The 17,277-nt window shown below is 46.7% G+C and overlaps 1 pseudogene; it reads right to left on the minus strand.

Annotated features, from left to right (window-relative positions):
* Window positions 1-10,547: 10,547 nt before the first annotated feature.
* Window positions 10,548-10,654, minus strand: LOC118612219 (annotated as a pseudogene).
* Window positions 10,655-17,277: the final 6,623 nt, after the last annotated feature.

A 17,277-nucleotide genomic window follows, 5' to 3' on the forward strand; every position in this document is an offset into this window, starting at 1 on the left:
CAGGTGCACTCGTCAGCTGGCGCAGGTGTTCTCTGGGATGATCAGCTGTCCAGAGGTGATGACCTCGACTCGATGGAGTGAGCTGGGTCCTTTTCCTAGGCGTCCTCACAGCCCCTCCTCACAGGCACCAGAGCTCTCCACTCGGCTGCAGGCAACGCCCCACCATCTGCACACACCAGCCCCCGGGCTGTTCATCGAAACCCCTCTCACTGAAGAGGGCTGTGGGCCGTCCAGGCTACTGGAATATTGTCCCCCAGTGAAAGTGAACAAACTACTGATGCACGCCACACGAGTGAACCCCAAAAATATTGGGCTGAGTGGAAAGAAAGTCAAACACAAAAGACTACACGTCGTATCCTTTACGTCATTGAAATTCCTGAAAAGACAAACCGCGGTGAGATGAGGGTGGTCTGAAAGTGGCCGTGAGATTTTTCCGAATGTCCTGCATCCTGGTTGCGGTGGCAGTTACAGCGCCATGTGGCTGCTGGACACCCAACGGCGAAACTTCCTGCGTGTGAACTACACGTCACCAAGTGGAGGAAACTTCGTGAATATAATGAAACGTAAAATGGTACGGCCTGCTGTAGAAATCGCTACAATCAAAATTCATCGCTAACTTAAAGAGTATCATGTTAATCGTACCAAAATTTAAATCATAGCTCCGAATATACACAATGAAAGAGGCATTTGGTATTCACGATAAAAGCAGAGATGACGAAGGTTAGGGACCAATGTCGGTAGATCTCCAGATATACAGAGTTCTCCGGGGGAAAAAACGTGCAGTGGGATGTAAAGAGATGAACGCAGCAGACCTGACAACCACTGGGACTTAAAACCGCTCTCCGTGATGCCACAACGTGCATGCCTCGGAGCCCTCCACGGTCATTCCCCAGACCCCCATGGGAAACGGACCTCATGGCATCTAGCTCACAGTGGCACGCACTAGATGAAAGTGTAGATTCTTAACATACTTGTGTTTATGTAAACAAGAAGTATTTTTAAATGCATTATAGATTGAAAATATTTTGAAACCAAGTGCTTAAAACTAAGGTGCTTATTATATAATGAGTCAGAGTGCGTAATTATGGTATGGTAGATGAGTGTGAGTGTGAGTGTGAGTGTGTGTGTGTGTCTTCACATTGGAAAGTCTATGGCGGGCATCCTGTTTTGAGAGGTTATGCCCCCAGGATTTCCTTTAAAATTTTTTTTCGTCTTTATCGCATTTGATCCTTAAATCCCACTACCAAAATCTCAGCACTATTTTTGAAAAATATTTTTAAATTACACACAAAAGAATGCAATTCCACACCAAAAGAAATGACAAGAGAAAAATGTATTCAAGGTGTTATTTCCATGAAATATTCCAGACCACATACTCAAAGCTCTATAAAGTGGTTCAAGAGACCTGTAACAGTGTCTTGGAATACAAATGAGATTTTTTATTTCTTTCTCTCTTTCCGAAAAATCGGTATTAATCATATTATCGACATTATCTTGTAAATCACCGAAAGCAAACTAAACCGCAGACACGCCACCCGACAGTCACAGCACCCTGACCGTGGTTTCTGTGCGTTCAGCGCGACGTATCCACTGACGATGATAGTATTTGAACTTCCAGCGTCAGACATGGGCACTGAGCCGTGCACGGAACAGCGTCCTCTCACGGGAACCCCCGGTGTGCCCCGTCACCGCCTCCCGCCCACTCCCTTGTGTGCGTTCTCTCTGGAATGGGCACCACGTCTCCAGCCGCGCAGTTGCCCAAAACCAGAAAACCGATCGCTTCCAACAGCACCTCCTCCCGCGGCGCCTCCGTCCCGTCGAACACCGGCGTATTCTGCACCTCCCTCCTCTTGAAACTCTCCTCCTCGCTCCTCCCCATCCGCACCTCCGTCCCTTCGTGTCCGGAGCACCACCCTGGCACTCTAAACGACCTCGCTGCCCCTGCGCACGCCCACCAGGCCGCCCTTCATGCCATCGCTGGAGTGAGCACGTGAGGACTTAACTGTAAACGTCTCACCGCCTCTAGGAAGTCTCCCCTGGACCCCCGCGTCTGGGCAAGGTGCCCTCTTCTGCACACACTGCCGCGCTCTGCACTTCCCCGATCATGCCACCGATCCCGGACTGCTTATTTATTTGTACCCCCACTGGACTATGAGTTGTGGGGGTGCAAAGCCTAAGACATAAGGAAGGAGTGAGAATTTAAGAGAATTGTCCATATAAGAGTCACATTGTTACCTATCTATAGTGTTTTGAAAACCCTTTCTAAATTTTTATCTTCCAGATCTTATAATCTCATTATTACTTCAGCTTCTATTAGATTTACTGGTGTCGTAATAAACATACAGTAGTGCTTAGAATAATTCGATACTTCTTTCCCGACCTGGTGAAGGAGACTTTTTATGACCGAAGTCATTTTGTCAACTAACAGGCTTAGAGGAAAGGCTGAAGGGTGAACTGTGAGAGCTGCAGAATACCTCCAGGCTTCCAGAAGCGCCGGCAAATATAATTCGTTTGTTCTCTCAACCATCTTCTTTGAACTCTGTCCTTTAGTTGCTCATTCTTGGAAATGATTTCTAGTCTTAAAAGAATCTTTTTTTTTTTTTTTAATTCTACTGAGTTTCAAAATGCTAAGTGCATATGAAGAGGACCAAGAAGCCATATTTATTCCCGGACTTTGCAGGGGAAATGATGGATTTCTGAAGCAGTCGTCCAGGGCAGAAGTAGTGATGAAGACCGTTGCCGAAAGTGTAAGAGCGGTTTTCTCTTAAAAGACAGCCAGGCCGCGAGTGAGCAGACAATCGGCTGTTCTACCTGTGTACCCTCGCTACCCGAGGATCCGAGGAAGGGCTAGAATGCCCCAGAGGGGAAATGGACACATCTCTGGGAACGTGTAAGAGAACCTATGTTAGTAAAGTTTTGCAAATCGTGGGAAGAAAGGAAGTTAAGAAAAAAGGTAAGGGTGAACTGCCTGCCCCCACGGCACTCTGGCCGGGTGTCATTGGAACGGCGCCCCTCTGCCTTGTGAAACTCTCCCGCGCTAGTGGGCAGAACCTGACATCACATTCGGAAGTTGGGGTGCAGAAGTAGACAGTAATGAGAGCCAGTTTCGTGGTGTGGACGGCAGCTTCAGGCTGCTTGGTCTGTACCATCACAGGAAGCGAGAAGCCCTGTGGGACAAGGGCATGAGTCCGTCCTGTTGTCCAGTTAAATCAAATAGTCACAGATAGGCTCAGAGGGCCAGGGAGCTCCTTTTAGGTGGCGATCTCTCAGAAATACTGTTGTTTCCTATTTAATTGCCATTTCCTGACAGCTAGCAGATATATAAAGTGTCACTAATATTTTTTATTTAAATTTTGCTTCCACTTTACAATTATGAACAGTCATCCTCCCAGATAGACTACTTTAATGGGAACTGGTAAGGACGTCCACATCGGAGTTGTTGTTGGCAAATGTCTATTTGATTTACGGCTCTTTCCTCAGTGGCTAGAACAATGCCCAGCCCTGAGCTGGTGGCTCAGTAAATGTGTGGTGCAGAAAATGCCCAAGAGTCAGTACAGGACCCAAAAGATAAATTATACATATGAATCAAACTTCCCAGAATCTTCGTGACGTCCTCCAGACTTAAGAAAGATGTTGGCACAATTCCATTTTCTTGAAGTACTCCGATCCTTGATAGGAGCCAAGTGCCACACAGTAACCACTGTGACCTAAGCCTAGTGGAATCACTGTGAACTTTGAGGTCAGGGAGACATATTCACATCCCAACTGCCATTTAACCATTAGAGATCTGAGCAGGTTTTGTGAACTTTGGTGTCTTCACATTTAAAATGGAGTGATAAAATCCATCTCACATTATGAAAACGGAGGGTTAAGGATTATAACATTTGGAAGGTTGTTGGCACCTGTTACGTCACCAGTCACCCACACCGCCAGCACCCGTCCCTGCCTTCCTGACCCCTGCCAGTGCCTCATCAGCACCACGGACACCCCTGCTCCCCACCAAGCATCTTCACCAGGCCTTTGCCCTCCTTCCCCGTGAAGAAAGTCAGCTGAGGCAATCAATCAAGGTGGCGAGCATGCTGTAATGTCCTCACCCTCTAAACATTAATGCATTTTGATTAAAATCTATACATGAGGTCGTTGACTATAACCTACAGTTATCTCACTCTTACAATCTACCTCAAAATGGATAAGGATGAATAAGTTCATGTGCCTTGATTCAGAATTATTCACAAAGAAACGTTGTGTTTTGTTGGCTTGTCTTTTAGTTATCGAGTAAGACATGATATGTTTTCTCAACTTTTGTAATTGTTTTCATACTGAAAAGAAAATTGAGCCACAACCTGTTCTATTTTGCTTTTTAATCAGTCATAATATAAGTATTATTCAAGAAGAAAAAATACCAATGCAATTTCTATAGTTCACCAGAGAGAAAATAAGTACTATGACAAGATGCAAAATGAGGTTCTTTTGCCTTTTACCAAAGTAAATGGAAGAGTTACTCAGTGTTCCAGTTCAAAATAATCAACCAATGATGACTTGAAAATAGCTATCCTTTTATCTCCTGAACAGCTTGCTCTGACAGCCTTGAATTCATGAGATAATTATGCAAGTCATGTCGTTTTAGCTATGTGAACATGGCCACAATGCACCTGAGATAAATATAAAGGACTCACTAAAGAAAATAAAATATCTAAAGAAATGGCATTTGGGATATAAAATCCCTCTTTCATCCGGAAGGATGATGGGAAGGCAGTTTTTATTTTCAGTAACTCATGAGTCTAAATGCATTAGCAGTTTCTTACACTGACTCTCCTCGTTACCCAGAGCTTTATAATTATCACACTCACATTTTGCATCTTGTTTATGTTAATACTTAACACCATTAAGAACCTCTTCGATGCCAGTTAGCCCTAAAAACTCTGTGACCTAAGCAAAACTGCAGTCCACTCCAGGAACAGGACAGCTCTGCTCTCAGTCTCTTGGCAAAGGCCTGGACTTTAATGACCTTAAGCAGGGCGGACATCACACCGCCTAAGAAACGCCAAGGCTTTTGCACAGTTTATTCCTGTCACAGCGAGCAAAGGCAAAGCTTTGGGAGCTCTCCGCGCACGGGGCAAAGGGCTTCGAGCAGTTGTTTTTCTGCACATAGCTCTTTACGGCCGAGTGAAAAGGGGGGGTGCTTGCAGAGAGCTTCGCCTGGGGCCCGAGACGCTGTCGGAGCTCCTCCCCAGGATGTGGCCGAGAGGAAGCTGCTCTCAGCTGGCACTCACTTCCCCTGACTCGTACTTTCATCCTTATAAGAACATGTGCAGCAAGTGGGCGCATGTCAGGGGCCGGGCGGAACTTCCTGAGAACTGTGACCCGCCGCTCTCTTTCTCCTGCGTTTGTTTTCGGGAGTGCCACGTGGGGACAGGGAATCACTGCCCGTCCCGAGCCTCCCCTGAGACAAAGTCCACGTTCGAAAGGGTAGAAATTATTGAAACATGCTTGGTTTTCAGACTGTGAGTTAAAGAAGCAGGAGTAACATGATGCTTAAGTGACTGAACGTAAATAAGCTAAAGGCATTAAAGGAGCCGCCTGTGGCCAGGGCAGCCGCGATGGAGCAGAGGCGAGGAAAACGGCGCCGGTTGCCGATGGCCTCAGCGGCCCCAGGCCGAGCGCAGCCGGCAGGAGGAGGCTCCAGCACAGGCTCCCCAGGGCCACCGCGCAAACCAGCGCGACAGGTGTAAACGCCCGGGCGGCCCGTGACTTCCTCAGCGGGAATCCTGGCGCTTACAGTGGTGAAGACAAAGAAATCAACATGCCATGATACAACCTCTAATTTATCAAAAATATCGGACCTTCCAACAGGAACATAATTGAAATCGTTTTTCAGCAGAGAAAAATTAAAATATGAAAGGAAACAGGCAACACTTCAATTGGTGTTTTTTACATATCGTGAGCTGAACAACACTGCGGAGAAAACCATCCACAGAAATGAAACACAGTTCCTGCCTCTCAGAGCCCTCGGACTGTACCAGGATGGCCGTCTTAGAATCCCACAAAGGCTGGTAACCCCCCTGTCCTCAGGCAGCTTTCCAGACCGTTAGGAAACACGGGCCCAGGTGACGGAAAGGTGTGTAACATCACAGATGGACGTAAAGTGTGAGGAAGCGTGCCCAAGCGAAAGGTCAGAAGATCGTTATGAAGCAGACTCGGCCTAACCGGCTCTCAGAAAGCAGGCGGGATCCTGTGCATGAGCAGGGCGCACGACCAAGGCCCAGGCCGGGGCCGGAGCCCTCCCGAGATCACACGCCTTCGGATGTGCCTCTCAGGGCCACCCAGACGTGTGACCCAGAGAACTGCTTCTCCTTCTCGAAGTACTCTCTTCGTTTCTCTTAAGTCGTCATTCTCTCCTCGTTTTCCTCTTATCAGTGGTAGCTCATTCTCAGATTACTTTATATGGTTTTTTTCCCCCCTTTGCTTAGTCCTAATGTTGATGTTCTTCAGAACTCAGTTCCCAGCCCTTTGATCTGCCCAGTCTGCCTCCTCCCCCAAAGCAATCTCGCCACGGATTTCATTTCTATCCAGACACTGATGACCCCAGGTTTGTGACTTCAAGCCAGGTTTCCGCGCTGAGCTCCAACCGTGCACCCCTTACCCGCCACTTGATCTGGATACTCCAGGAGGCCTTGGAGCGCACGTCCAGATGGGAGCTCGTCTTTCCCGCTCAAAGACCATGCTCCTCTCCAGTGCTCCCAGCCAAACGAACAGCCGGAAATCTCGGCGTCACCATTGATTTCTTTGTCTCCTGAGTTCCCGTTACCCCCCAAGCAGTCCTCGCACGTGCAGTCATGTCTCTCTGTTCCCACTGCCACCACGCTCACCCAAAGCACCGTCACGTCTCAGCCGAGCAAGTCCAAGGGCCGGTGTCCCCCCTCTCACGGCATCCCCTTTAAGCCGTCCTCCGTCCGGAAGCCGGTTAAGACGGTGTTAAAATGTGAGATTGTTTCCCTTGTTTCCTGCCTGAAACCCATCAGTGATTTTTTTCCCATTGTATTAAGTACGTTTGTGTTCATTAACAGAGCGCGAAGTCTTCTGCGATTGGCCCCAGCCGGGTTCTCACTTCTCACCACTGTGTCTCTCACGCTCTGTGGTCAAGCACGTTGAATTTCCGAGTGATGTGCAGGCTCCGCGCTTTCTCAGGAGTCAGTCCCCCGTGGGGCACTTCGGTGAGCTCCTCTCCCTCCTTCCCCCCTCGGCCCCCGCCACAGGCCCCCGGGAAGCTCCCTTTGTTTCTTCAGGTCTCAGCTCAAATGTCACTTCTTCAGGAATGTCTGCACTTATTCCCAGTGGAAGGTTCCTGTCATTTTGCGTTTCTTTCGTAACACTCATGACAACTTATTGCGATTCCTTATAAGTATCAGTCAGCTCCTTCCTGGTATAAGCTCCTTTAAGTCGCAGGTCTACTTTGTTCAAAACTGTAGCCTCAGAGTGGAGCACATCCCCTGGCATAGAGTAGGTACATTTATTATTCAGTGAATAAAGGGTAAATACTCGTCTGGTAAGTAAATCATTGGGGGAAATAAAGTAAGAGATGTGCTGGAAAGGTAATTGGAGCTAAACCATAAAGGACCATTAATGCCATAATAAAAATTGTAAATCTTTTCTGGAAAAAATGGGGACCCGTTCACGAAGCAGCTAAATTCTAAGGCAGGAAAATGTAGCAGTTTTGAAGTCGTCTGCCTAGAAGTGTCTAGACAAGCGTCCGCACGTTTCTCAAAGTGACACTTGTGCAAGTTCTTCAGAGTGCTTTTACGCTTCCCTTAGAGACTCCGAGGTATAGAGTTAAAGCACAGCGTAAGGACAGGAATGCACTGTTAGAACTGTGTTTCCTCTGCAGATGAAACTGATTTGCGAGCCAGCAAAATGGCAGCGTGATTAGGACCATTCGTGTGTGTGTGTGCGTGGGAGTGTTGTGTGTCTTACTCGATTTTTATCCCCCGTCTCCTAGCCGAACACCTGGACGTGTCCGCGTGTGTGGCCTGTAGGGACTAAACTAATGTCACTCGCTCCCCCTCCAGTTCTATCCCCGCCCCCGTTCACTGTGCACCCCAGGGCCCAGCCAGAGGAGCCCGTGGAGGTCCGTGCTCTCCGTCTAGAATATTCTCCACGCCTGCTACAGTCCTTCGCATCTTCCTAGACCCAGTTTAACTAACAGTCTCTCCTGTGACATCTTCCTAAACTTCTACTACTCTCCACGAAACGAATCCCTCCTTTCTGTCCTCCTCCGTGAATATGTCTATCGCTGTATTCACTGGCTTCCGCTGGCTTTTCACGTGCCTCATGCCCCCATCGTATTGCAAGTCACCTTAGTAAAAGAGGGTCCCAAGGAGCTTTGTTACTCAAAGTGTGGTCCTCGGGCCAGCACACCTGTGAGCTTGTTAAAACTGTGGACACCCAGCCCCCAGCCCGGACTGCTTAGTCAGCCTGCTAACATGTTTCTGGTTTACCTTCATCACAGTAAAGTTCTAAAAGTGCAGCCCTAGAGTGTCCAGTGTGGTTGACACATGGAAGATGCCCAGCAGAGGCTCGCCTGATGGATGGGCGAGGCATAGAGAATCAGGGAGAGGCACTTATGCACCCACCTTAGTGTACACGTGTGATTTGGGAGTTATCTGGGGGTGCATAATAGATAACCTGGACAGTGCGTTAAATTCGTGGGCCACAAAACATCGCTAAGAGCCGTAAAATGATGAAAGACATCGATGCAGAGACTGTTATAAAATATTCTGCAAATGGAAGGTCTATTTGAAAATCACTATTGCTTGACATGTTTCGGATTAGAAGTATTTCACTGCATTCAAATATATATATTTTTTATCCCTGCATAGTTTCTTCTCCCTCTTCTCCCTGCATAAATTTATATATGAAACTTAGTTAACTCAGACTGTCAGTTGGCTTGAAACTGTCTTCAGAGAAAAATGTGAAAGTATACTAAACTCGAGGACAGGAATGTGCAGGGCTGGTGGGTGACCAGGGCACCCCCCAGTCAGAATCACACTACGAGCTCTGACCCCAGCGGGCCCAGGAGCAAGGCCAGTGATGGAGAAGGGCGGAAGAGAAATGGAGGCCAACCTGCGAACCTTCCAGACCCCTCCTCTGGAAAAAATAAAGTGAAATCACCCCGTCGTTTTCAGTCCCTGAGGCCGAGACAGTCTCGCTAAACCCCAACGCGGCGTCGCACCCCTCGTGGAAATCAGAACCCCAAAGCGGGGGCAGCCGAGGGCATCTCAGAGGACAGCACATGAGCTAGCCACAGGGCCTGACGCAGAAACAGATAAGGAAAGAGATGATGAGTTTGTTTTTTCTTTCTGTGAAAGTTTTAATTCCCACATTTCCATTACTTAATGTGTCATTATTTTACTTCTCAGCAGCTGGCAAACCAAAAGCATTCCACCATTTATTTTAAAATTGATAGTCAACACACAATATATCAGAGTTTTATGTTGCCTCAAAGGAAAGTTCTCAAAAGAATCAAATCTGGGACTTTGCTGTACATTTCCCTCGGGAAGCTGATCCCGAGGCCCCCGTATGAACTCCCGACCAAAGGTTTAATTTCAGAAGTTAGACGACACAGACTGATGACCTCCAACTACATCCATTTAGCCACAAAGCATATGTCAACACTGAGGGGGAACACATTTCACTGCCTGTTAAATAAAGCTCAAATCCCCAGCCTGGCATTGAAGGTCCTTCTAATGTGGCCCTAGTTTGAATTGTGAGTCCTGTTTCCACGATGTTCCTACACTCTCGCCAAGTAGAACAAATCCTGTTCTGCGTGCATCTTTCATTCATTGTCTTCGTGATTTCACTCATAGCTCCTTTTACCTGTAATTCTCTCTCCCTCCACATCTCTGGATCCCAAACCAATCAAGTAGTTAAGACCCAGCACAGATGACACTTCCACTGAACCTCCAAAGATCCCCAACAGCTGAAGGTTCGCTCTTCCAGATATCTCCCAGAGACTCTATAAGCTTCATCTCACGTTATATTTACTTACGTGGGTGTCAAATGCAACTCGCTAGACCGAAAGTTTCCTGGGCAGGAAGTTACCCATCTTCGTGCTCTGGTTTGTGCTTGTGGGGCGATTATCATATTCAGCCGAACGATGAGGAATTTTAGGATTTTATTTTTTTATTTCTGTGTAAAATACCATTGCAGTTTTGATAGGGATTTCATTGAATCTATAATTAATTGATTAGCTTTGTGTGGTATGAACATTTTAGCAATATTAATTCTCCCAATCTGCGAACACAGGATATCTTCCCATTTGTTTAAGCCTTCAATTTCTTTCATCTCCCTAATTTGTGTCAAAAGAATAAAAGCCAAGCAAGTAACTCTCAAATCCAACTTTCAGGAAATATGTGGAACTGACTATTCAAATATATCAAACGTTGTTTTCCATCATTCCTTCTGCCCTGAATTATTGTCGCCACAGCAGGTAATGTTCTCCCCGCGTTTGTCGTTGGAAAGTAAAGAGGCAGATGCATATTGTTTTTTCCCGTCTGCAGCACCTGGTCTTCCTAGGTGGTCTCCCATCCAAGTACTAACCAGGCCCGACCTTGCTTAGCGTCTGATCAGGCATGTTCAGGGTGGCATGGCCACAGACTCAGATGCATATTTGATTCTCCTCCTGCCCCACAGATGACCGAACACAAAGAGCCGGCTGTCAGCTGTGACCGTCTGGCCCACCAGGCACCAAAGGCTCCTGTTTATCCTGAGCATGCCCTGACTGGGGCGGGCATGGGCTGCGGGTACCACGCCACATGCGATCATGGCATTGTCCTCAAATAACCCTGATATGAAAGCTGCTTCTTCATGACCAATCACAATTCAGAAAAACCTGATCGCCCCTGAAGTCCCAGATCTGTGGGAAAATGGAGGACTGTATTTTGTTTTAGGTACACTCGATTGCTTTTAAGTATCGATGAAAGAATATGCCACCGAGTAGCTGGATGAGCTTGAGCGAATTACCGAATCTCTGGGCGCCGGTGCCCTCATCTTTATCATGAAGACAGCGGGGTGTTCCGTCTGAGGCTCGAACGAGGCGGTGTGTATGAAACACCTTGCACGGCAGCTCACATGCAGGAGACGCTCAATCCCGGAACACTTGGCACTCTCCTCATTTGTCAGTTGTCCGCGTCGCACAGAGAGCAGACAGCTGAGAAGAAGTGGACACCGTGACGTGCCCTCTGCTGCTCCCCACCAGGGCTTTCCAGCCAGCCTCTTCCATTTCCAGATGGCTCGTCTCTGAAATCTAAGTTGCATGTTTTCTCCAGCTGTCTGTCTCTAGAGAATTCCTTATCGTCAAAGATTTGTGAGCTCGTGTCCTTTTCATTTATTTATTTTATTTTTTCTGAGAAACTTTTTTCTGTATTTTTGTCCTTTCTAAGAAGATTCTTTCCCCTTTCTGGAAGGAAAGGATGGCCCGGTTTTCTTCTTAATCATTTCTTCTTGGCTCCTCCTGTTCTCCTGGCCTGGACAGAAAGATGGACATTTGACTTGTCCTCACCTCCGCCATCTGGAACCAGCAGCAGCCTCTCACCTGGGGGAGGGAAGAGGAACTTCTGATTTTCAGTCAGTTGATTAAATGTATCAGATTTTCTCTCTTGGAAACAAAATGGGTAGGAAGGAGAGGATTATTGGCGGCTTGTCTGGAATGTCTGTTTGGAGCCGCACACATACACAAATATCTGTTTTGATATAAACCAAAAATAATAGTAATAATACTAATTAGTATGTTTAGCGTTAGTATCAGATACACCCAGACCATTTCATCTGTTTATCATCCTGATCGGATCTGAATCGCCACTGTACAGTCATTGTCAAGCTCATCCCCCATGTTTCCGAACAACTCTTTTCCTTGCCTGAAGTACGCTTTTCCTCCTTCAGCTGGAGGAATCTCAGTACATTTATTCATTCAAAGAACATCTATTCGGGAAAACGCCTGGCCGGATGTGTAGATGTGGGAGTCGCCAGGCCATCAGAAGGTGGTGATGAGTTGCAAATGAGAGCAGTGGACACGGCTTAGGGAGAAATGTCGGTTGTGAAAATGAGGCCAAGGACATTTCCCGAGAAACATCCATGTTCACGCTGCTTGAAAACGGGCTCGACGTTTGATATCTCCATTACTCACCTCCCAGGCTCCCTTGCGGTTGGTTTGGCGATTTGGTCCACCCCCCAGACCCCCTGTACCGGGCCCAGGGCACCGTCCCTGGCCCCTGTGAGTGCTGGCCGCCGAAGGCTCACAGCTCCTCCCTTCAGACGCTTGCCCTGGCTGGCCGGAGCGCCTGCTCCCTGGAGGGACCGCCACCCTGGCGAAGAGGCCCAGAGCCTGAGACAGACGCCGGGCCCCCGGCCGTCTCATGCTTCCAGGCCTTCGTCAGTCTGCCTGTCCTCCGGAGCATCACCCCCACCCCCCACCCCGGGCATCACCGCCCGCGGGGCCCCCGCGGCTCCCGGGCCTGCTTCTGTCCTCCGCCGTGCTGCGACTGCCTCGTCAGGGCTTCGTTTCTCCACCAAACCGGCAGAAACGGCCGACTCACCTCAGAATGCCCAGCGTCGAAAACACTTCTGGGCTCGTACCATTTGTGCGACAGAGTTTGCCGAGTCGAGAGACGGAGGGGCACGGGCGCCAGCGCCTTTGTGGCGAATGGTTTGCCTCAGCCTGACGGGCGCGGAGGCTCTGTGGTCAGATCACTGACGTGCCAGCATCCTTACCTGTTGAGAAACGTTTATGCGACGTTTAAGTGAAAACGCATACCGGAGCAGTAAATTAATGACAAAGCGCGCGTGGAAGCAATTAAGACGCTGGCTGCTGTGAGAGCTCAGTGAGCATCAGCTCGGCACGTCGGGGTGGGGGGGGGGGGGAGCGTCTCTCCAAAACACCTCCACAGGGATTTTTCAAACCGAATGCCCCCAAGATTATTGGAAAATGTGTATGTGGCCTTATATCATGATACAAGATACCATTTTTTTTTCTTTTTCCACCAATTCTCTACTCCTGCGCCATCAGAGCCTACTCTGTACTTGAGACAATTTTCAGAGAAAAATTATCACCAGAGGTGCCATCAGGATCGTATAATAGCACCTTCCCTTGAATTGCGCCTTGTAACATTTCTCTAACTACGGCTCTGTTCAGTACCTTCCTTATCCTGCTGCTGAACTAGAAAATAAATTTCACTTCTCGTAGAGCCGATAATCATTAAACATCACTTAAAACCCAACAACGGCCCTTAAGCAGTTTGGTTCTGAATTGTGGAGGTGAAAGCCAGGAGAAGCCTCCACCAAACACCCCACTTCCGGTCTGCTAATCCCAAATACCTCTCACATTGCGATACCTACAAACATAGAAACTGCTCGTCCCCAAGCGCCTCTTCCCTGACTCAAGCGGAGCACAGGTTGCGAGCGGGGACCCCACCGCCCCAGCCTGCCGCCTGCCCTAGCTTCTGACACCGTTTCTCATCTCTGACTTTCATCTGAGCGCCGTGAACACGCCTTTATATCCCAACCTTAATTCGGAGACTATCACGTTTTTTTTTTTTCTTCTGCTCCTTTCTCCAGGTCCTGTTTCACTGCATTAGACCGTTCAAGCTCTTAGAAAACATTAAGTTTCAGCTCTCATGCAAAGGCCTTGTCAGAGGAGTTCCTGGGTTCTCCAGATGTCTTATTTCCTTCGGTTTCTCGTGCTTCTCTTATCACTTCATCTCTCCCCAGGGCCCCAAGGCCAAATCTTTGGTAATAGATATTTGTTCTGATTTTTAACTGCTCTTAAATTCAAGCACGAGTTATTCTCTCTTCCTCTTGACTGTCAACAATGAGGATAAGCAGAACAAGGCAATCAGAAGGCATCACTCCCACTTTCACTGAGAATCACATAAATACTAGCACTAAGGGGAAAGGAGGAGGCAATTCTTATCACAGATGTTGGAGTATAAGCGAGCAATCAACTGAACATTTCTGCAAAGTTATGTGGCTGCTAGGCCTGGTAGATTTGAACTTAAAGGCTTTTTTAGATCCTTCAAATCCCTGATTGTCATCATGTTAACCTGTAAACAAATCATTAACAAAGTGGAGATTTAATAGTTTTACTAAGTATTTTCATTTTAAGAATATTATTCTGTGCTTTGATTACATTTAGTTGACTGAATTACGTTCGGGGCACTTGACCATACGTAAAACAACAAACACACAAACATATAGTCACATGGACCCCCAGGATGTCAAATGGGATCCGACACCGTTACTCAGGTAATACAGAGCAAATCCAGTTTTTCTTCTTTCCGTCATTACCTATCTCATGTAAAAGTAGAATTTGCTCTTTTTTATCTGCGGTCTGACTTACCCAAGTAACAGCTTTAATTTACCTTTTTTTTTTTTTTTTAATCTAGACCCAAAATAGGAATTGTTATCTAAAGCTTTAAAGCTTTCAAATTGTCGTTAGACCCACTTTATTTCAATGGAAATTTTTTCCAAGATGTTTCTATAATATCCAAATTATTCTATAATAACTTAGTTTGATGGAATTTTTGTGAGCTCATATTTTCAGTTTATTCAATAGCATTTATCAGCCGTTGGTCAAGTGCTTACTAAGTACCAGTTTTAGAGATAGAATAATGAAAAAAAGAAATTTCCTTGTTCTCGCGCAGCTTACAGTCCAGTGGGAGACAAATGTTAAATAATCACACCGATGAATGTATACTTATCAGCTGTGATGTTTCCTGAAAGGAAGGCACGTATATGATTTCTTAAAAATATAACGCAGAGGAATCCAACTAGCCCGGGGCCTTTTAAAAGATGCTTTTGTTCTAAAAGAGGATTGAGTGTTTCGGAGACTGTGGGTGGAGCAAGAGGAGAAAAAGGTGCCAGGCCGGTCCAGGCACCAGACACAGACTGCAATGGCCGCAGGGCAAGGCGGAGTTGATGGGGCCCGTCTGAAGGCCAGAGAGTTAAGCAGAAGCTAAAACAAAGGCCTTAACGCGTATTAAGGACTTTTGTTCTTTCTCCTAAGAAAAAATGGTGAGACCGTGTTCCAGTCCGGTGGGCGTTTGTGAAGGTCTTACTGGCTGTAGAGCTGAGAATGTGCTGGGTCGCGGAGGGCATGCAGAGCAGGAGGATGTGGCACAGCACAGGGTGGTGTGACGGTGACCTTGGCCTTATTAGCAAGACCTGAAAACACTGAATGACTCAGAAAACACGGAAAGGGGCGCATCTGGATGGCGGCCAGGTGTTCTCTGTCACCGGTGGGCAGTGGCACATTGCTCGTATTTCCATCCCCAGGGAAGGTACCCTTGGCCGAGTCTGGCCCAGCCTCTGCACTTCAGCACACAGGTTGTTGGAAGGCAGTGATCCCCTCAGCCCGTAGCGGCCGCGTCAGGACCTTGGAGTCAGAAATTAGGGGCACAGTCTTATTGCCGCCAGGTGTCTCATCTGAAGATCCTAGGTGGCTACCTCAAGAGGAGAGGCCTTTAAAGGGTTGTCTAGTGATTCCTACTGACAGCAGAGTAGAAGCAAAATCCAGCACTTACTGCTCAGTGCTGAGGTTCTGGGGTCTCCTCACCTGGGCCCACGCTTCAGCCACCAGCTACCCTAGGCTGTCACTGTGGACAAGGGGTCATGGAGCTGCTGGAGAAGTTCATAGTTCAGGCGCCCAAGGACAGTGCATGCAGCCCAAGGAGCATGCGTCGGTCTGGGGTCGGAGAACGGAAGGGGTCCTCTTTCGGCCTCCTGCAGTAGTGGATACAGGTAGCAGGCCCTTTGCATTTTACCTTTGCATTGTGGCTAATTTAAGGGCATTCAAGGGTGCTGCGGGGTGACTGTTCTTATAACGTATGCGTGAAAATTATAGATGTGTCCTTAATTTGAAATGGTCAGTTGGATTCAAAATTAACTTGTGTTATTACTTGAAACTTAACCATTTCACTCATCAACATAAAATGTAATTTCAGTTTAAAATCTTTAAATGATCGTAATTTTTTTAAATTTATTAATTGCTCATGCAGAGTTTCTCAGTGATGGTACCTATTAGGACTTCGGAGAGATGATAATTGAAACAAACCTTATGTGTAACCTATCTAAAATATGACAGACAGAGGCAAGTTCAGTTTTCTCCAAAATTTGTGACATTTTATCACAACACAATAGTCATGTGTCCCTTAAAATTTTATATTGTAGTTTTTATAATGATATGTCACCAAACACTGTATAGATACCTCCTTCAACTCTCTCCCAGTTTACCTCAAACTACTCTATCAATATTGTGCACTTCCAAAAGGGTATTAAGGCCCTATAAAGGTAGATGGCAAGAATGAAAAAAAAAATCACCGTTTTTACTCCCGAACCGTCGTATTTTAAGAACACGTGTATTTGTCCTTTGCTGCATTCATCTGTGCCTCCCTAGCTTTCTTCAATCTCCTTCCATGCTTCCTTGGCAGCTAAAGCTCCAAAAAGAGATTCGTCTTCTCTTCTTCTTTCACATTTCTGTTTAATTATTTTAGAGACTATGTGAGGAAAGTGTATGGAATCCTGTAGGCAGCTACAATCAAAAAGAACAAGTCTCAGAGTATTCAAGCATCAGGAATACATTAAGCACATGCAACCCAAATGTAAAACTGTCACGATGCCTGCAAAGGAAGTATTAAGTGGAAATACCTTATAAATATGAGTCGAAAAGTAGAAATGTCAACAGGTCAGTCAGTTGCATTTCCAAGCATTTTTGTGAGTGCGTAAATAGTGTTTTTTAATATCTGTCAAATATACAAACTCTAGAAAATTCCTCATTCTTGCAAAAGGTCAGTTAGAAAATAGTTGGAACTCAGGATTTAAAAACAAACAAACAAACATAAATGAAGAGCCAGTTGTGTGTACTTAAGAGTGTAAGAACCTGATTAGTAGCAAATGCTTCATCTCAGTGACAGACAGGTTCCACAAAAACCCTCCAGTGTATTTACGGTGACCCAGTCTGATCAGATCACACTGTTCGCCCAGAAAAAAAAGACCAAGAACGTGCTTGAAGTGAAATCAGTCTCTTCTGGAACTTCGGACAAAGTGACATAAGCCCAGGAATTTGGCTGTAGCAACAATGATGTTGAAAAGAATGGTATGCTTTCAATTTGAAGAGAATCATTAAGCCATTGGGTGGTGCCCTAGAAACTATACAGCGTGTTTGTGGCTAATTGTTCCCAGAACAAAATGGAAAATCAGTTGGACCAAAATGACCATGATTTCCGTCTT

This window comes from Rousettus aegyptiacus, unplaced genomic scaffold (genome assembly GCF_014176215.1).
Source record: "Rousettus aegyptiacus isolate mRouAeg1 unplaced genomic scaffold, mRouAeg1.p scaffold_m13_p_15, whole genome shotgun sequence".
Classification (NCBI taxonomy): domain Eukaryota; kingdom Metazoa; phylum Chordata; class Mammalia; order Chiroptera; family Pteropodidae; genus Rousettus; species Rousettus aegyptiacus.